This window comes from Schistocerca cancellata, chromosome 9 (assembly GCF_023864275.1).
Source record: "Schistocerca cancellata isolate TAMUIC-IGC-003103 chromosome 9, iqSchCanc2.1, whole genome shotgun sequence".
Lineage (NCBI taxonomy): Eukaryota > Metazoa > Arthropoda > Insecta > Orthoptera > Acrididae > Schistocerca > Schistocerca cancellata.
Window position 1 is genome coordinate 123,172,113 of NC_064634.1, and position 14,777 is coordinate 123,186,889.

A 14,777-nucleotide genomic window follows, 5' to 3' on the forward strand; every position below is an offset into this window, starting at 1 on the left:
AAAATAATATGGAAGAAACAATTTGTCTAATGGTTTACATGACCTCCTATCGTAATTGAAACATTGTGAGAAAGAAATCGAAACAGCACTCCACAGCATATTCTTTCTCGCAGTTTGCTTTAACACAAAACCTGCTCATTGTCGTTTAACAAAGTACAACGGCTATGTCCATCTGAATGTTCATTAAAGTGTCGTGTACAAATTTGAAGTAAATCGGTCAAGAACTTTTCCAGAATTTTGGTAACAACATTCCCCTTTATAAAATACCCTAATGCTTTACAATTGCTAAATATGTATGAGAACTGGATATTCGTCCTAATCTTCTTCTCTCACGTCTCTCCTTGCATCTCCTCCTCAACGCTCTCTTTGTTTATTTCTTCTTCCTCCCCTTCTCTCTGTTCATCACCTCCTTCTCCTCTCTGTCCATCTTCTCCTTCGCTTTATTCCCTTTTCCTCCCCTTCTCTCTGTTCATCACCTCCTCCTCTCTGTCCATCTTCTCCTTCGCTCTATGTCTATTTCCTCATCGTCCCTTTCTATCTACTACTCTTGCCATGTCACTCTGACATTGAGCCTTGATTACTGTTATTGCCAAAGAAACTGAAGTTGCTCAAAATGAATGAGTAATTCGGTTGGGATCATTGGAAAAAGCAGTGTGAGAGACCTCTCATGTTGCTAGATCTACGACAGTAGCTATACTGACAGAATTTCGTAAAATTTTAATCTGAAAACGGGTAGGATTATAAAGTTCCGGACGATTCAAATTCTGTAGTAGTATTTCAATGATAGGTCGATAAATACAACATTACCGTTTTCTGTTAAAACTTGCTGCAAGGAAGACAACAGAATAACTCACAGTTGTATATACAATATTTGTTCGAATTTATATACAAGGAGAAAGAATTTATATGGCAGAAACAATTTTTCTAATGGTTAAATACCCTACTGTCTTAGTTAATAATGACTGCGAGAAACAAAACGAAACCGCAGATTTTCACAGCACAGCATAGCACAGTATTTAACAGAACACCTACACATTGTTACTTAGGGCAACACATAGCCTACGCTCGTCTGAATGTTTTTTAGAGTATCGTCTAAAAATCTGATGTAAATCGTTCAAGAACTTTTAGAGATTTTTGTTAACAACGTTTCCTCTTCGTATATTATCAAATATGGATTCATATACATTTATGTACCGTATATATCTAAAAAATGTGGGCTATGTCCGTCCGAAAGTTTATTAGAGTATCGTATAAAACTATGAAGTGGGCTATGTCCGTCCGAAAGTTTATTAGAGTATCATATAAAACTATGAAGTAAAGTCAAGAACATTTCGAGATTTTTATAACAAATTTACCCAGTGACGTATCACAAAAATTTTTAGCCTACGTCCGTCCGGTAATGTAAGAGCGTAGTGCAAAAATTTGAAATAAACTGTTCAAGAGCGTTTCGAGGTTTTGCCAACAATGTTTCCCTCTCATATAGCATGTTATATATTCACGTACTACGTATATGTATTACAAATATGTAGGCTTTGTCCGTACGAAACTTTATTAGAGTATCGTGTAAAACTTTGAAGTGAATTGGCCTAGAACGTTTGGAGACTCTTGGTAAAAACCTCAAATAACTACATCTCTTTATGTAGTATTACAGATATAAATATACGGTTTGGTCAGAACCAGTCTCAAAAGCTTGTAAGTGTGTTGCAGGATAGATTGTGCTGAAAAATAGTAGTCAAGAAAAAAATTCGATTCATTGCACCGTTTCCGATTTAATTAGCACTGAACTTAGCCGATCAGGTAGTTGTGCGTGCCGATTCAAGCAAACTGCCAGATACAATTAGCGTCAGTTGTCCTTCATAGGGTAGCCATAGATGATTGCGCCGCGAGACTTCTCAGCCGTTGGCTGGTGCTCGATCCTTGCTACTGTCCATGTCTAATTTTTGTATCACTCTCTTGTTCAGTCTTAGGAAACCTAACAAAGATCACATTTGGCAACACCGTGTCTGACATGCTGCTTGAATTCGTGAGCGCAACGACTTGAAGCAACGACCTGAATGGCTAACTTCCATGCTGGGAAACGGCGCAACGTATCGAACTTTTTTCTTAATATTTATTTCTCAGCACAGCCTACCCTGCAACAGCCTTATAAGATTTTCAGACTGTTTCTGACTACCCCGTTTATTTACATATTATATATATTAATAAATGTATATAGTCTATGTCCGTGAGAATGTTCGACAGAGCATCGTGTAAAAATTTGAAGTTAATCTATGAAGTATTCTCGAGGTGTCTGGTAACGATGTACAATAATATAGACTTCAGTAATCGTCACCTACTTTTATCACGTCCGCTTTAGCAGTAACGCAGGTGAATTTTTGCAGCCTAACATGCGAATGCATTGTACTTGCGAAGCAAGAGTAGCTTGCTCACATTTTCCTTCACGGGGAGTGGTAAGTTATTTTGCACGCATAAGTAGGAAGTGTGGTGATAATAATAGTTCCCTATGAGCATTCATGGTGCAAACATTGGATTCTAACGTAGCTATTGTTGCCACTACATTGTTATTAAGGGAAAAACTTAGACGGATTATTAAGAGATACCATAAGAAGCAGAAATAACGAAAGTCTTCAAAATAATTTATGATCTCTAAACCGTTCCAGCTCTGGTTTTATCAAGGCTGTCCCAAGCATAAATAGCTCACTTCAAATGCAGAGGGTATCAGTATGGACGCTACGGTATATAAATATTTATTATGACGATTCTCAGAACTGGTTTCTCAAGAAGATTTATCTAGTTTTGGCTCATGTAGAAGCACAGAAGTGAATTACACCATCAAAAGCATTGACGCCAGTTGCTTGCTGGACCCAAACGTGATCTCTGTGTGTTTTAGATCGAAGAATCAAAGTGTTCAGCAACTGTGAAATGCAGTTTACGTATCTATGAAAATGATTTTCCCAGTAGATCTACCATTCATCAGTGGCATATGGGTTTATCTGAGGCGGGCGGTTCAGTAACTCGTGCAAAATTCTCAGGGCGTCCAAGAGTAACGTATCACATTGGACAAAGTTGGGTACGACATCGACTGGGCTCCATCTCCTGAAATGGGTCTCTCAAGGGTGATTGGCGTGTACTGTGAAACTCGTAGCCCTCAGAAATAGATACTTTTACAATGGTGCAAGAACAACATTATACGATAAAGCCTAATGAATGCAATGCTGAAAAATTAAGTTAGTGAAGTGAAGAGGAAAAGGGTATTTAATTTTATCCACTGGTGTTCGAATACCTATAACCGTTGCGATTCAAATAAACGTATGTACAATTCTGTCCACTGAAACTGCACTAGCACGAAGGTGGCAAGCAACAAATGTCAAACTGAATGTATTACACCCTTGGATATGCATATAATTAGCATTTCAGCGTATCTTAACACATTAAGTAGGAGTAACGCTATCTGCATTATGTACGTAAAGAAGGATCATGCAGGAGGTTGTCATTCACAAACAGCATTTAAATATTGTTTGTTTGAAGATTGTGTTATGCTCGTGTGTGATGGAGAGATCTATACATACACGTGTTAGAATACACAGCAGCACAAAAGTGCCTATAGAGACCGAGTCATGGAATGGGCTTGTTTGCAGCAGAACAAGTACCCACACGGTCAGTATGACGACGTCCGATGCACCACAGATTGTCAACCAGGCGACAACTAGTGTGGCTTCCCGTAATGGAACAGCATAGCCTAGTGCAGCCCGGTCGAACCACGGATCTTTTCAGTCTGCGTTTCAACCTAGCTTTCACCTCTCAACGACGTGAGAAGTGGCCACAAACGACACTTGGTTCGCCTACCACGTGAAACAGTTGTTCCCATGTCGCCAGTTGGATAAATGGGGTAGGTTATGGACATGCAAAACGCGGCTGTGATGTTCAATTGGATGACTAGCAGCAGGCCATTGAGCCACAGGAATTTATTATTTTTATTAGTGCCATATTCAACGACAACACTGGACACAGAAGTGAGACCACGCATTATCAGACGAGTCACTGTTCTGCATACAGATTCACAATGGACATATCTTTGTGTACAGGCTCCAGTGAGAACGAACGTTGTCAGAGAGCATTCGCTAAAACAAACGTGCACAACACCTGGTGTGAATGTATCGGATAGCCATTTGGTACGCAATAGTATCACCTGTAGTCCACATAAGCAGTGATCTGGACAACAGCCATTACATCTCTGGAGTGCTAAGACTTGGTTCTGTGCTCTGTCTTCGATTTCTCTGTGACGTTATCTTTCAACAGGATAATACAGGACCGCATGTTACTCGTACTGTCATAGCGCACCTTGGTACAGAGGGTGCTGCTCTGGCCAGTATGTCCTCCATTTTTCTCACACGCTGGAAACTTCATGCCGTGGGTTGCCGAGAGACTGACGTTACTAGAGTTGTAAAACCAAAGTAGGCTACCATAGATTATCATAAGTAAACGTAGACTCACGTATATTTCCTAATAGCAATGGCCAGTTAAAGTCGTGCCCGCGTTACCTGTACGTTATGTACTTTGCATACCTATCTTGCGTTACCTCATTTCGATCAATGAACCCTCTAGAAACTGATTGAGGGCTAATCCTACCATTTACTACGTCATTTGTGTACTGTACTCAATTGCGGACCCATAGTTTTGGTAAAGAAAAACTAGGCACTACAATTAATTAACTCTGGCTACAGCTGAAGCAGCATGAAATGACGTGCCCACATTTGTCATTCAAGCTCAATTCGACTCGATGCCTAGCTGCATTAGAGCCACTGTTGCTGAGAGAGGTAGCAGCTCTATGTAATAAATATAGCAATCACGCTGTATACTCTCAGATGAGATAAAATTTTGATAATGTATTCTTCCTACTACGGTTTACATACTTAATACCTGAAATTTAGTTGTAATCTGTCCCTCCTGCTATTGGAATTTTAATGGCCAGTAGTGTACGAACATGTTGAGATGTTTATATTGGGTAGAGTCCCCAAGTTTAGTGTTCTGAAGTTGCTATGCTACGTTATAAGGTTCTTTATTTTGGGAGTTACTTTGCGTGATTAGCCTGACTCATGAATTGGTTTACGAAGATACTTGTTAACACTATGAGCAAAGAAGCCAATGTGAGAAAAAAAGATGGATCAAAAGAATCCAAACGTCACAGTGCGCGATTTAAACAGAATTATTTACTGAAGGTGATATGTATGAAGGGTGGAGTGAAGTTGCCGCTCTAACGCAAGTTGACTTTTCACCAAACCCTGGTTACTCCTAGAATCTTGCCACTTACACATTTTGAATCTACATTAATTATAAGGAACCACACCACACCATATGTTCTTAAGTGAAAAATAAAATATTTGTTAGCGTCGTATACAATACTACTGTTTGTAATTTATACTACAGCTTTTTTGTATCTTATTTTAAAGCCATATGTAATAAAGCTGTTTGTAACTTTGCTGTTCCTACCCTTAAAGGGCCAAAAATTCTGAAGGTGGCTTTTGCATAATCTGAAACCGGTAAATAAACAAATATTATTGCGATCTTGACTGTTCATTCCCATGTATACTGTCGTGACAGACCTCGTGTTGCCTGCCCTAGAGCAGTAACTCGACGTGACTGAAAAAGTCGTTCGAAGTTCAATGCAAAAATATTGAGCCCTACTGCCTCTATAGCCGTCCATAACTGCGAAAGTGTTGCCAGTGCAGGATTTTGTGCACGAATTGAGCTCTCTATTATGTTCCATAAATATTCTATGGGATTTATGTATGGCGATCTGAGTGGCCAAATCATTCGCTCGAATTGTTGAAGAAGTTCATCATACCAATCGTCAACAACTGTGGCCTGGTAACATGGTGTATAGTCATCAATAATATGACGTCCATGAATGGCTGCAAATGGTCTCCAAGTAGCCGAATATAATCATTTACAGTCAATTATCGGTTCAGATGGTCCAGAGGACTTCGTCTGTTCCAAGTAAACGCAGCCTACACCATTATGGAGTCACCACCAGACTCCACAGAACGTTGTTGACAACTTGGATCCGTGGCTTAGTGGGGTCTGTGCCACACTCTAACCCTGCCATCAACTCTTACCAACTGAATCCGGGAATCATCTGACCAGGCCACAGTTTACCTCGTCTAGGGTTCAGCCGATATGGCCTCGAGCCCAGAGGTGCTGCAGGCAATGTCGTTCTGTTAACAAAGGCACTCACATCAGTCGTCTGCTGCCATAGCCCATTTCTGTGGCTACTTCATACAGTGTTGCTTGTCTGTTAGTACTGACAACTCTACGTAAACGCAGCTGCTCTCAGCCGTTAAGTGAATGCCAATGCATTGTTCATGGTGCGAAGTAATTCCTGAAACTTTGTATTTCGGCATGCTCTTGACATTGTGGATCTCGGAACACTAAATTCCCTAACGATTTCTCGAAATGTCTGATGCATCCAGCCCCAATTCCCATTCCACATCAGTGGAATCACTCTGCATGGTGTTTGGAACCTCCCTATTGACTTAAACATCCGGTCTCGCACTGCAATGTGCTGGCGTAGGAGCGGAAGACAGGATAAGGTAATCGAGACTACCGGACAGTACATCACCAAGAAGCGCCAGCTCGTTAAACGCCTGATGGATACCTGGCAAAGGGAATGGGAGTCAAGCGATAAGGGCCGTAGGGCATATCATTTCCGCCCAAACATCGAGGAACGTCTGAGACTGAGCCATATGAATCCCACCCAGACTATGGTTTACTTTCTGACAGCTCACAGACCTTATACTGCGCACTTAAACCACATAGGCCGCCACGAGAATACTACTTGTACATGTGGGGAACATGAACCCCCCCAGAACACATACTTTTTCATTGTCACTGATACAGAGCGGGACAACAGACACAACGCAGTACGACAATGTCATGATACGGGCGATAAGAGATAAAGACGAGTGGGAGATAATAAACAAAATCACTGATGATGTCTCAAGGACATTAAATGAAGAATACCTACAGACATGGCCGTATAACAGAGAAATGCAGGCCACTCGAAGCATGGAAGATATCAGTTCCAATTCGTACACCAACACAGAGAACAGTTCCAAAACACACACTCAAACACCGAACACGCTCATCAACACGTACCACCGACAGCCTTACACAACATCAAGAATAATTAAGCTGTATAAGAATAAACAGTGTAATACAACCTGTAAACCCGTTATAGCTTAAGTATTGAGAGGTGGCAGAAGCCCCCTCTCATATTTCTATCTTACCCTGAGTAATTCGATTTTCCTCTCTAGTTGCTTGCAGTGAAAAGTTGCTGTTCCTTCACACGCGGACTTCCCATGCGGCATCTCTCGTCACTCGGGTGGTCCAGTGACAGGCGGGCTCTTCTGATCTTGAAAGGGTTAAGCCGACAGGTGTGAGGGAGTCAAGTGAATGCTTTCCAGACGCCGACATTGTCGTAATAGCGGCGGAGACACGCCCGCAGGGGCCTGAAGGAGCGGCTGGGCTAGAGGTTTCGTTACTTCACAGAAACTTATCGAAAACACTTTCTGGTGGGCTACCAGCGAGGCGTGGGAATGACTTTTGTACCCAGGCAGTCATGGCGGGCAAATTCCCGCGTTTTCTGCAAAATCGTAACTGTGATTGGCTTGTTCAGGGCATAGCTCCGTGACGTAGCAAAATCGGCGCAGAAATCTCCATTGGTGGAATGGTAGTGCTTCGGCAATAGAGTGGAATTCTCCACTTGTTTTCGAGTTGCTGATTGGAACGTTTAACTACGGCCACTGTCGTGGGGGCGGGAATGTTCTGTGTTCGGCTTGTACAGATGCTCTTGAGAGTGTCGGCTCTCGCCTTTCGGTCGGAGTAGGTTACAAGATTGAGCTCTCGCTGCTCTGGACAGCCTGCCTTCCGTTGGCTGTCTAATATACTTTTATTTGATAGTAACTGTTTAACGAAGTTGCTGAAGTTTCGACTTCAACGTATCTTTTCGAGTACAGTTGGCAATTGAGCGTTCTGCATACAAGCGGCCTATGTTGTCTGCCTTGGGCAGTTTTGGCTAAAGTTGACTGTATCGGAGTTACTGTGTGACTTCGCTTGTTAAAATCAATCACCGTACCGTCAGTGATTGTGTGGCGAGCCTTCTTCGTCTCCCTCAGAGGCGTATTTGTATTGATAGGAAGTCTTTATCTGGAACAACCAGACCAGGACAATTTGTTTCGGGCTATACTCGCGACATTATCATCACCACGACGGGACGTCGAAGCAACCAGCCATCGCTTCCGGTACGCCAGATCGTGTCCTTGCAGTTAAGAAGACAGCTTGGTAATGTACGTCCGCAGCACCGGCAGACTAGGGAATTTGCGCTGTGACAATCAGGACTCAGCAGAGCGCGCCTGTTCTTCTTTTCTTTGTTCTGTCTTGGGTGTTCACTGTCTGAGTTATCACTACCGTAGCAGCAATTAATGTTGAGTTGGCTGGGTGTTTCTCTTAAGATTTGAGTTGCAAGGAATTGGCTCCACATACCACTTGGTCATAAATGTCACAATCTAGTTTATGGACAACTTCAGCTTCACAGCATTTATTTGAGTATCCAATTTGATCCAATTTGATGTATTGTAAATGTTTCATGTGTTTTGTTTATGATTTTGAGTTTAGTCATAATAAATCAAATTGGTATTTTCGGCAGAACTTTCATTCTGTTAATCGGTAGAGCAACCCTTTCATTTCTCACTACATTACTGAAAGTTTCCTTTATTTAATTAATGTCTATCAAATTAAATTATTGCAGGTGCCAAACTCTTTTCTACTCCACTTGCAGGGTCGATTACAGTCAGTTCGCGTTTCTTCTTAATCCATGTGCAACAGTAAAAGTAGGAGTTAGAAAAGGGGGGGCCCAGAGCATCATTTCCATATGAAGATTCGAGAAGAATTTAGTGTTAAATACACTGCTAGCCCCAGCACCTCGCAGTATAAACAGCAGGCATATCCATACCGCGGTCATTGTACCACTGTTAGGATGGACCACTTGTAACTAAACACTTAATATATAAGCAACCTAATAGGTAAAATTCAATACACATAATATAGGAACTGAAAGTTAATTAATAACTTCAAGCAATAACGTACTCTACACTGACACACAACTACTCTTCCCACAATGTATGTAATAGTTATAGTGTTTTTGTAAGTAAAGCTTAACTCCGCCCAAACAGGCCATGAAGGCCCCACGGTACCGACCGGCTGCCGTGTCATCCTCACCCACACGCGTCACCGGATACAGATGAGGAGGGGCATGTGGTCAGCACACCGCTTTCCCGGCCGTATGTCGGTTTACGAGACCGGAGCCGCTACTTCTCAATCAAGTAACTCCTCAGTTTGCCTCACAAGGGCTGAGTGCACCCCGCTTGCCAACAGCGCTCGGCAGACCGGTTGGTCAACCATCCAAGTGCTAGCCCCGCCCGACAGCGCTTAACTTCGGTGATCTGGCGGGAACCGGTCTTACCACTGCGACAAGGTCATTTGCCGTGTTTTTATAAGTAGTGTTTAGAAATGTTAATCCGTTAAACTGCAAGACTAGAAGTAATTTCGAGGTTTTCAGATCAAGTTGACTCATAAAGCAAGTCTTTCCTATCATGTCTCATCATCATATTTTCTTAAAATATGAATTCTTTGTGTTTTTTTTCTAATGTACTCGTAATTTATTATTACTTGTATTGTAATTACTGAAAAAATAATTGCTGTTTGTAATATGGAACAAATTTTTTAATTCATACGAAAAGTGTAAAATGAACGACATACTATAAAATGTTAGACAACAGGTCTCTAAATGAGCAATAAATCAAATTCAAATTCAGATTCCGTGTTCAAAGTCAGACAACTGGCGTTGTGAGGCAGTAATCACGTCGGAGTACATTTCACATTAATCACATGAGTACAATGACAGCTCCGCCAAAGCACTGTCCTTTTATACCTTGTGTATGTGATACAACCGCCATCAGTATATGTGCTTAGCTCTATCCCACGAATATTGCCACCTCAATGTATACAAAATGTATGCATTTTTCTTAAGACTTACGCGGTGTCTATTTTTCCCTACCTATAGGGGTAAAGAAACTAGTGCCATCGAAACAGTTTACCGTGTTTATTGTCCTCAATTTCCAGGCATATTTTCTAGGAAACTTGCCCTAGTGTTTGAAACAATAAAATGTGGCTGCAGCAGACCGTTTTCAATAAGATTTTTGTGTTGTGAGAGATGTAACAAAATAGACACGGTAAAGTAAGATCAAAAAGTTTCAATTTGAGATCGTTCTGCAGCGAATATACAACTAGCGAGACTCCTATGCGGGTGTATAAGCACCGACGTGTAGTCAGGGGATTACTGTGGCATTCGTGTCGTGTAAATGTGAAAACTACGGCAACGTTTCTATCAAATGCGTCCAATCAGGAACGCCCTGCTGTTATTGTTCTCTTGGCTACCGAAGGACAAACACCGGTGGACATCCATAGGAGAATTAAGAATTGTGTGGAGCAGCATGTCTGTCGAAAACCATAGTTTTGGAATGGTGTGTCAAGTTCAGTGCTGGTCGTGGCTCGACACCAGATGCCGGCCGATCTGTGAGGCCAGCGCTCGAGGCAAATGAACACCCCCCCAATGGTACTGATCCCTCCTCATGCGGTTATCAAGCCTTCGGTCCCTTAAAAAAAGGTCTTGAACGGTCGACGATGCCTGTCGGACGTGGATGTACAGCGGGTAGTTATGGACTTCTTCACACACCAGGATACAGTGTCTTACCAAATATATACATTACTGGCCAATAAAATTGCTACACCAAGACGAAATGCAGATGATAAACGGGTATTCATTGGACAAATATATTATACTATAACTGCCATTTGATTACATTTTCACAATTTGGGTGCATAGATCCTGAGAAATCAGTACCCAGAACAACCATCTCTGGCCGTAATAACGGCCTTGATACGCCTGGGCATTGAGTCAAACAGAGCTTGGATGGCGTGTACAGGTACAGTTGGCCATGCAGTTTCAACACGATACCACAGTTCATCAAGAGTAGTGACTGGCGTATTATGACGAGCCAGTTGCTCGGCCACCATTGACCAGACGTTTTCAATTGGTGAGAGATCTGGAGAACGTGCTGGTCACTTTCTGTATCCAGAAAGTCCCTTACAGGGCCTGCTACATACGGTCGTGCATTGTCCTGCAATGTAGGGTTTCGCAGGGATCGAATGAAGGGTAGAGCCACGGGTCGTAACACATCTGAAATGTAACTTCCACTGTTCAAAGTGCCGTCAATGCGAACAACAGGTGACCCAGACGTGTAACCAATGGCAACCCATACCATCACGCAGGGTGATACGCCAGTATAGCTATGACGAATACACGCTTCCAATGTGCGTTCACTGCGATGTCACCAAAAATGGATGCGACCATCATGATGCTGTAAACAGAACCCGGATTCATCCGAAAAAATGACGTTTTGCCATTCGTGCACCCAGGTTCGTCGTTGAGTATACCATCGCAGGTGCTCATGTCTGTAATGCAGCATCAAGGGTAACCGCAACCGTGGTCTCCGAGCTGATAGTCCATGCTGCTGGATTCGTCGTCGAACTGTTCGTGCAGATGGTTGTTGTCTTGCAAACGTCCCTATCTGTTGACTCAGGGATCGAGACGTGGCTGCACGATCCGTTACAGACATGCGGATAAGATGCTTGTCATCTCGACTCCTAGTGATACGAGGCCGTTGGATCCAGCACGGCGTTCCGTATTACCCTCCTGAACCCACCGATTCCATATTCTGCTAACAGTCATTGGATCTCGACCAACGCGAGCAGCAATGTCGCGATACGATAAACCGCAATCGCGATAGGCTACAATGCGACCTTTATCAAACTCGGAAACGTGGTGGTACGCATTTCTCCTCCTTACACGAGGCATGACAACAACGTTTCACCAGGCAACGCCGGTCAATTGCTGTTTGTCTATGAGAAATCGGTTGGAAACTTTCCTCATGTCAACACGTTGTAGACGTCGCCACCGGGGCCAGCCTTGTATGAATGCCTTGAAAAGCTAATCATTTGCATATCGCAGCATCTTCTTCCTGTCGGTTAAATTTCACGTATGTAGCACGTCATCTTCGTGGTGTAGCAATTTTAATGGCCAGTAGTGTATGTTCGAGCTGGTGCATTGGGACGATTTTGTCTGATCGGCATACCGATCCTGAACTGTACTGCCTTCGAAAGGGAACTTTCTGTTCACCCCTCATAACACAAATTAATCACTTCAAAATTGTCGTAAAAGGATTGAATGAGGGATGGTAAGATTTCTAGGTTTACACATAGAAGGGTTTAGAAGTCAGTCTGATATGTTGTATTCTGCTTGATATCTGGAAGTAAAACTAGAATCTATTGTTGGTGTAAACATAGTGGTTACTTTTTCCGACAAGTAATGTGACCAGTTTTCGCGATCGGATGCTTTGTTGGCACTATTGATTCTCAGATGGAAGTATCAAATCGAAAAAATAACAAGAAATTAATGCCATAAAACGTTATTGTAAAGAAAGCAACTCTGCGTGTAAATGAAGTAACAAGGATCATATAAATGGCTTATTTTAACTCAACTAACTGAAAACCAGAAAAAAAATTTACGAAAAAGGTAACGGAATGAGCTTGCTCTGTGAAACTCAGTGACAACAACGATGGTGTATGTTAGAACTGGTAGGTCACTTCTCGGGAGGAAGTAGCACTGTTCAAAACAAAAAGTATGCAATGGCCACGTTTCCTGTCACGGCTACTTCAACCCACGTTCCCCTATAATACTTTCATTTGAGGGAATTTTCAATAAATATGAGCTAGGAAAGGAGCTCATTCGTGGAACAGCAAATTTAAAATCTAACTGCAAGCCCATCGTTTTCTTATGCCTTGTTCGCTTCAAATAGTTTTGTTTTTCAATCCCGGGGTGCTGTAAGTCCGTGCAGCGGTCAGTTGTTGGCATCGTGTCGTCTTGAGTGAATTCGATTTTGAAAGCTGAATTTAAAATTTATACTTCGTTTATTGTGTGTTCATTTCGACGCTAGAGGAACCACAATAGATTGAACAGAAGTTTTAGATCCGTTCATTGACGTTGTGTATGACCAGACCTTTCTCATCTTTCGCCAGGATCGCCCTATGAAAATGACAATAGGAATTATACATGGTCCTTCCTACAAATACACGAGCTGCTATTTACTTTCCTCTATTAGGATACCTGCAATCTCTCCTGCAGCAAGAGTGTAGTAGTATCTAGCTGCTGGTAAACCTTTCGGGATGTGAGGTCGTGGTCCAAGAAACTCTTCCGTTCCTGACGTTTCGTCCAGGACTATGGGGTTGGGTTGGGTTGGGTTGTTTGGGGAAGAAGACCAGACAGCAAGGTCATCGGTCTCATCGGATTAGGGAAGGAAGTCAGCCGTGCCCTTTCAAAGGAACCATCCCGGCATTTTCCTGGAGCGATTTAGGGAAATCACGGAAAACCTAAATCAGGATGGCCGGACGCGGGATTGAACCGTCGTCCTCCCGAATGCGAGTCCAGTGTCTAACCACTGCGCCACCTCGCTCGGTCCCAGGACTATGCTGGACATCTCCAGAGGCGCTCTTCCGCTGACTCAGTATCTGTTTTCGCAATATATCCAAGGTGGGTCTTCGTCGACTTTTATTACTTAGCTGGCACATATATCTCCAGTCTTTCAACTATAGGCACAATTTTTCTGCTGTTGCCAGAACTGAAGCAAATATCCTCAGTTCGTCTTTTAAATTGGTTAACAGCGACTGTCTGTCAGTGCGCCCAAACTCTCAATACTCTCCTAGATTACTTCAAGATTTTTGTGCTTTCGGTGATCACTATTCCTGTAATAACACAATGCTCGTTAATTCTTCTCTCATTGGTGACCCTCTCAAAAATATCAGTTCTTTTTATAACTAGGAGTTCTAGAATATTTATTTAGCGTGTGTGTTGTCGGATTAGTTGTTCGGAGCAGTTGTCATACAAAGTTTTCCGTATTACTTCGCAAGAACAATACACTAAGGTGACAAAAATCACGAGATAGTGATATGCGCATATACGAATGGCGGTAGTATCATGTACACAAGGTATAAAAAGACAGTGCGTTGACGATGCTGTCATTTGTATGCAGGTGATTCATGTGAAAAGGTTTCCGACGTGATTACAGCCGCAGGAGGGAATTAACGGACTTTCTAACGCGGAATGGTAGTTGGAGCTAGATGCATTGGATATCCCATTTCGGAAATCGTTACGGAATTCAACATTCCGAGATCCACAGCGTCAAAAGTGTGCCGTGAATACCAAAAGTTCAGGCATCACCTCTCACCGCGAACAACGCAGTGGCAGACGGCCTTCACTTGACGTCCGAGAGCAGCGGAATTTTCTTAGGGCTGTTAATGCCAACAACAAGCAACACTGTGTGAAATAACCGCAGAAATCAGTGTGAGACGGACGACGAACGTATCCGTTAGGACAGTGTGGCGGGACGTGGCGTTAATGGACAACGCCATGGCCCGCACTTTCCAGGCGACGTACGGACAATTTGTGAGTGTAGGTCATACATTCAAAGTTCGCTACACTACTTTAACGAGGCCTCGACTGGCAGGGGGCTTGCGGTTGACTCACGTTGTAACACCATAGCTCTAATGCTCTACTCATTTATTTATTTATTTTTTTTTATTTAATATTACATCGGTAAGCTCCT